The sequence below is a fragment of the Astatotilapia calliptera genome, chromosome 19 (genome assembly GCF_900246225.1).
Source record: "Astatotilapia calliptera chromosome 19, fAstCal1.2, whole genome shotgun sequence".
In the NCBI taxonomy this organism is placed as follows: Eukaryota; Metazoa; Chordata; class Actinopteri; order Cichliformes; family Cichlidae; genus Astatotilapia; species Astatotilapia calliptera.
In genome coordinates this window covers 7,651,276-7,658,777 of record NC_039320.1, presented here as the reverse complement: position 1 = coordinate 7,658,777, position 7,502 = coordinate 7,651,276, and positions in this window count along the sequence as shown.

Here is a 7,502-nt window from a genome sequence, read left to right as displayed (position 1 = left end):
AAACACATGTAAGCAGCATGTGCTTAGATGGGCTAGTTCATAGTAAGCAGAGATACAAAGACTGAAATTCTGAGCTGATGCTACTTTTTTAAATGGAAGTTTAGCTGATTATTTATTTGTTTTTGCATTCATTTATTCGTTTTTTGTCACTTTCCTCCTGCGGTGACAGAAAAACAAAGAACTCTTTATTATTTAAAAAAAAACTGAACTCTTTATCACATTATTGAACACTCAGCCTGCACAACACTGATGCTACAATGTGGCTTGTAAACGTGGACGGGCTATGAGCCCCACTGATAAACTGTTGCATTAGTAATAAAAAAGTGATATTTGTATAATCTGTAAGTAGGTCGTAGCTGCTTTTAAGGCCAACTATAGTTGGACTTTTATCGTGACTCCACATGAAATGACATTGTTGAGATATCTGTTGGTAACCCTTCTCTCACTGCCAGGGGGGTAACATCACTGATCTTAGTTGTTTAGCAGAATCCCCAAAATCCACCACACACTGATGACAAGTTTGCTTCAGTGTTTAGTCAAAAACAACAATTCTCTCCAAATAAAGTTTGTGAAGATGAAACAGGAGGAAGAGCCTGGCTTCATCAGATATTTAATACGGCTGTGTTGCGGGTTGAGCCCCTGTGACGTATCTGCACAAGTGTTTGACTAAAATATTTAAAAGCAGCTTGTGCTGGTCGGTGTGAGTCTGTCTACAGCCTCTGGTCTTGCACTGCACGTTGTGTCTGTCACAGTACCAGGATATCAGCGTCCGTCCTCTCTCTGCAGTCTTACAAGTTTATCTTGTGATTAGGTCATCAGGGCCGTGATTCCTGTGGTAAAATTCTGTCACATCTCTTGAAGCATAATTACACCCAAACAGCATGAATTGAATCTTGACTAAAACATTTATTTCTTGGTACAAAAAGAACAATTTCATCTCACATAATTGCACAGAAACAATCTGAGCCACAGCTGTGACTAAAGTGCTTTTATTTCATGAATCTAGTCCAACATCTTTTCATTAAATATTAATGACTTTACTAACAGAACAAAAGTCTCCTTTAATGGGCACAGCTAAAGTCAAGTTTGTAGAGCTTCACAGACGCTAATGGATGAGCGCTGATGTGTGACATCCAGCACACTGACAGATGAATACTGTGCTTTCAAACATCCCTTGCATTTTTAATCCGAGAGCTAACGTGTTTTCGAGCATCGCCATTATTCAGTGCACTATCTCGGCAGTTTCTCCTCATAGACTGCACAATGCCGAGTGAAACAGGAACCGGCTGCAGCGAGGAGACAAGCTCTCCTCCTTCACTCTCTTATTGAGATCAATAGGTTTTCGCAGTTCTCTGTGCTCACTGTGCACTGTTGCAGTATAAAGAGAATCCATCAAAAGCAGCTAGGTGCATTACACAGCTTCCAGCCCATGTCCACATTGATTCTGAAACTCCCAGGAGGGCAATGCCTGAATGCGACCGCAGTCTGCAGTTCAGTGAAAGCACGGCCAATTATTTCCGATCCGAATTTTCAAACAGGTGGAGAACATTTTAGTCAAACGTGTCTGTAATTCTGAGCGCTATCTGTTTGGTTTACTCTGTACATTTCCTCCAGAGCATTCCTGCTCTTTATAACCCAATTATGAAATTGTTTATAGGTGTCAGCCTCAGTCCAGAATAAGGTGAGCAACTGTCCAACATCCGATGCCAGTTGGAGCCATTAGCCCGCTCCTGAGTGGATTACGACCATTTTGTTGGTGACCCTCTGTGCTAGAATACTGGTGGGTCACTACTGGGCCATTATAAACTCCCAACCTGCCACAACTAGCCACTTGTCCAATTTGGCAGAGCGACAAGGACGGCTTTTTGGCTATGAGAATGTGGACTGCAAGGTCTGGCTGACCTCTAACTGACGAAACACTAAACTTTCTTACATCCTCCTTTGGAGAATCCCTCTGTTGCCTACCTTGTACCATCTCCACATCTGATAAATCTCAAGTATACTGGCTCAATTTAATAGCCGGTCAATGACGACAGTATAACCTTGTGCAATCCATAAGGCACAGCGCGCATTCTCAACCACGCTCAGTGTCTCGCCGAGTCTCAGCTCCGCTCTCTCTGGTACATTTTTTTGGTGTTAACACGAATGAAAACACCACGTCTAGACTCGTCCATCCATATCTGACAGCGAGACAAACGGTGGACACTGCAGGGGGAATGGCACAATATTTGGACGCACAGGAACTGTTTACGGGTCCTTGACTCTCTAATACCAGATTAGGTTAATGAGTGTGTGCACCAGGAATGGTTTTCCACCAGGGTTAATCCCCACGGAGGGCACAGACTTATCCTGCAGAAATCACCACTTTACCTTGCTTACCCGCCACCTGCGGTGTCTCATCAAAGTGTATTTGTGCAATTGTTGTTTACACGGCCCACGCTTTGATAACAGATCCACTTTCTTCTGATAAAAGAGCCGTTTTCAAGCCACAAAAGCATCCTCTGCTTTACCACTCTGACCGAATCCTCAGAGAATTTAAAGTCCTCAGAATAGACGCACCGGTTTCGACTCAGCCCCAAAGCCAACCTATGTCTTCGACTGCTCTCTTTCGATTGACAGCCAATGCAGAATACACCAAAAGATGCCAAGGCTTGTTGATGGATGGCACCTGCTCCTCCTCAGAGGAAATCAATTGAAGTCATGGGCAAGGATGGGCTGCTCAAGCACTTACACATGGCTTTCTGCCTGGGAAAAGATGGAAAGGAGGTCAGAGAGAGAGAGATGCCAACCATCTGTGTACAGAGGAGCGCTGCCAAGCATCACTCTCTTTTTACCTCAGTACTCGAAAAGACACACAATGCCTCCAAATTAGTCATGCTAGCTCATTCAAGCCACATTCAGCCACAGTTTCTGGGAAGTTCCAGCACCAGTTACGTACTCATCCCATCATTCATGCTGTTTAGTGCCCTCTCTGTGCATTAAACAGCCTAGTTATTAGTGAATAAGTGAACCAATCCAGTAGAATGTGAACTATTGTTACTGAACTCCATATCTCTATGATACTGTTTCTTATTTCGCGCCAACACATAGGTTCAGTCAGATATCCACAGCAGCATGTCTTCAGAGAGCACATGGGCCGCATTGGTGCAATGGGCCGGCATAGCTACAATCTTAGACATGACCGAGCGTAGTTACCGGAACTCAACCTATGGTGTCGGCCAAACTATCACCACAGACTAATTTGAGGGAACTTTGTCGCCAACGAACGAGGGAGGTGGGATCCCCTGGCAGGCACCGGCCCGGCGAGTCGCATCCAGGACGGGGATCCTGTGTGCCACTGCACTGGCATCAGTGTGCGTGCCGATCCACTGCAGGACACGGGAAGAGGGCCGATGGTAGAGGGCCAACTGCTTGGAGCTGTAGCCACACATCCCGATCCCAACGGCTCCCAGCAGCATAGCCATACCAGGCACGGTCTTCTCCGCCGGAGGCGTCACGGCCACATTATGGTAGGCCTGCGTCTGAAAGAAAAGTAACGAATGCGATAAGCGAGGCACAACATGCACACCTCAGCTCCAGCTGGTGCTCCCAGCAATCCTGGAGAAATTAAAACCCCATCTTTTCTCATTTACTAAATTGTGGCCCGTCTCTTTTGACAAACAAAAAGCTCATCAATTTTGCGACATGGACAATTTCCTCCGTGGGCCCTTGACAATTATAAAGCACGTGGAGGAGCAAACAATAGAAACTTAACTTCATAGTTTCTAATGGAGCTGTGTCCCAGGCAGTTAAGAAGCCATTCCTGCAGCTCGCTCAACCAGTTCCCATTTCCACTTACAATGCAATGGACTGTCGCAGGCTTTCTCTATTGTTTGTGATAAACGCTACTACTATTGAGCTAAAATATAAGCCGTTCTACAATTACTGGAACAGCAGCCTGGAAATATTGTGGTCTGTGCGTATATAATAAGATAGCACTGTGTTTCATCATCTTGTCACAACCGAATCTGTTGAGACAATGCACAGAAAAATGGCTGCACAATAGCAGCACGAGGCTTAGCGAAGCAAGTGTGCTGTATGATTTGTAACTGTCAATAAAACTCTGCACGTACCCATGAAAACAGCACCTTGCAAACATTTTATCAGCAGTTTCTCCCCTGCCTCCCTCTGGAGTGGTTCAGCAGAGACAGAGCATGCTAACCCCTGTATGAATCCCAGACTAAAGCACTACTTTTTATTTTAAAGGTCTTGCATTTGTCAGTAAAACTTAAAATCTAAGAAAAGAAAAACTTATTTTCTTAAATATTCACCTGAAACCTTTAGAACCTACCAAAGGCTCACACTCACCTGCAGCAGCCTGATGTAGCCAGGAGTGAGTCTTGGGAGCCTGAAAAACATCTGAGCTTCCCACGCTGGTCTTCCTGCTAAATCAGATGAATTAAAGGCCAGATGACTCTTGGCAGTCTCTATCTAAAGCTCCTCTCCCTGGACTCCCAGGACGGGAAACCCACTGAGATAGAGGGTTCGTCCGGGTGTTCGCACACCTAAGCTCAGCTGTCTGAGGTAGGACAGTCTGGTCAGCCTTTATAACGTCTCCTTCCTGACTTTACATAATAGGACAGCTGCAGGTGGTGAGCCTAAGGGGATTACATGAGCTGGCACACAGGGACAAAGAAGTCAGACTACACAGAAGGAAGGGTGGACGTGTAGGGAAAGGTGATCCTCGCTTCTTCTTTTGCCAAAGAATACAAACTGAGCGAAATCATATTTAAATATGTGCGATTGTTTTGCATATTTCTGCACCTCAATCAAACTATAAACATAATCAAGGTTTTTATAAAATGTATAGAGTGTAGTGATATGTGTCTGAATTATATGCAGAATATGTATGGATAATTTCAGAGTTGTTTCCAGTTTGATGCCAAAACAAAGTCAAAAATGATGAATAAGAACTTGTTGATTATGTAGGCACATTAGCATCAGGTGTAAAGGACTTCTGACTTCAGCATTTCCTTTAAAAGGCCCACACTGAAGAGGTGAAGTCATTTACAGTCCAGAGCCCATTTAAATCTGCCAACTTAGTTGATTTGAATGTTTTTTGTGTGTTGATGTTGAAAGTGGCCTCTCTAGCTGTGTCAGCAACTTTCTTTAAGCTTTAATATCCTTCCTGGCTTCGGGGTCCCGGGTGCAGAGCGAGGTCTTATAATGAGGTAGCTGTGCTGATAACGTCGCTCTCGGTGGATGGGAGGAATTCTCTCCGGTGAGAGTTACCAACAATGACCTTCTTCCCATCTCTAGTAACAGGAACCAATTGTGCCTCCTGACTCACGCATCCGCGAATAATCTCAAACTCTGGCAATAATACTGCAAAGTCATGATGTCATGGAAACTTGTGATGCCCACTGGGCTTTAAGCACAGAGACAATATACCACTTAAAATGCTGTGTGAGAAAATGTCAAATCACAAACTGATATTCTATTGAATATTTAGAGTTTAGAGACATTTCCCAGGAAACCTCAAATATGAATGTCAGGATGGGGTTAAACCAGGACTGCTAACTGAAAATAAAGACAAGATGATAGTTTATTATACTTTTAATGAAATTTGCAGATTGTCTTGGTGGAGTTTGATAAACTCAGCCATCTGCTCCTTTCTATCTAAAATATATCAGGACACTGGAGTAAATTCTCGACCATCTCACATTTCTGTTTAATCAGTTTTCTGTTTGACGTTTATTCAGATGTGTAAAAACTATAACTTTAATCTCACCAAACTGATTTACTCAGGAACAACTAAAACACTGGAAAAAGCCAAACAATAACTTTTTAAAGTTATCTAAGTGACTTATATGTCATGTTTAACCTGAGTAGCGAAAGACTGCGGGGGGTCTGAAAACGATGTCCGGTGTTCTCACCATCTCTAGTGAGCCTCGACCTCCCTGTCAGCTATCGAGCTAGTGGGTAGCAGACGTCTCCGAAAACGTCGGAGCACTTTTGCAAATATGTGATGTCTTGATAAATCGAGCAGATATTTGAAGTTTACAGCTACATTCGCACCTGAAAATATCTTAAAAGTTTACTTTGTGACCCAGAAAGAGTAATAAGAGTAATATTAAAACTAAGTAGCTGCCGCCATTGGAATTGGCTGAATTCTGGGAAAGGTTGGGCCACGAAGGATACACCCGACCCATCCTTCAAATCTGGGGAAAAGGAGGATGCAGACTGGAGCAACTACGGATCAAACTACCAACCTTCTGATTAACAGATGTCCTGCTCTTCCCATTTTCTTCACATCAGCTGCATTTATGAATATTATTAAGGTTAGCTCTGCTTTGATGACTACAACACAAATGTTACCTCAGTCTTGTTTTGAGTAGCTACACACGCAACCTTCACAAAAACTCCCTTAAAAGGTCTGCAACTGGTTCACGGGCCACTTTTGAGAGGATAGCCAAATGGTAAGCCTCGCTGTCTCGAATCCAGGGATATCTCTCAATTCTTTAGAATTTTAAACTTTTCTGTCGATGTGTGGAAAAAGTAACCTGGTTTCAGAAGTGCAGGAAATCCTTGCGGATTATCAAAGATGTTAGGATTTATACTGAGCTGAACTTAAAAACAATCCACCTTACAGTCTTTGAGATGTTTGGGTCTGGACTGCAATCCTTGGAGCCATTAAGCATGGCTGAAGAAATGCACTAATCTCTGAATGATCACTGTTATATTATCTTAAGCATGTGTGCCCTTATTCTCTCCTCTGGCTAATGTCTGCATAATGAGCCCATGAGCTCCCATCGGATGTAGCACCTGGTGCATCCATCCATGAATGGAGGCCACAGATGGCAGCCCTCGTGCTAATTGTTCAGTCATACACGCATACACTCAGGGTGTGTATTACAGTGTATGATATAACCTGTCGGTGTCTACTGGTGCATTCCCGGTTTGGAGCAATTGTTCCTCTAAAGCCGGAACATGGCAGACAGCTCTCCCTCATGCCATCAAAAAGTCACTGTCCAGCTGAGATAAATCTTTGTCCTTTTCCTGAACTCGTCCCTTGGCATTGCATGATGGGTTAATGCATTAAAATAGGCTACCTGAGCTGCAGACAGGTATTGTGATGCAGAAGGTTAAGCTACCTCCCTAGGTGGTACTGGTTTAAAAGGTCCATCAACAACAATGTGCTGGCATATTTAGCATATAGTTAGATAAAGGAGAGTAGCTTTGGGGATTATGTAATGGCACTAATTACTGTCCCTTATCATTCACCAGCATAATGAATATATGCATACACCCCATTAGTAGAACTGCCCTGAAGACCATCATTTCAGTGTAGTTATCCAGAAGTGCAAATATGAAGAGGCGCACGGCACAGCTGAGCAGTAATGGATTGGTGGGGAGTGTACTGGAGATAATTGAGGAGCTATTAGGTTAACGGGCTGGGTTTAAATGTCGTAACATCTGCAAACAATACTGATGCTCGAGGTAGAACTGACATTTGCTCTTCT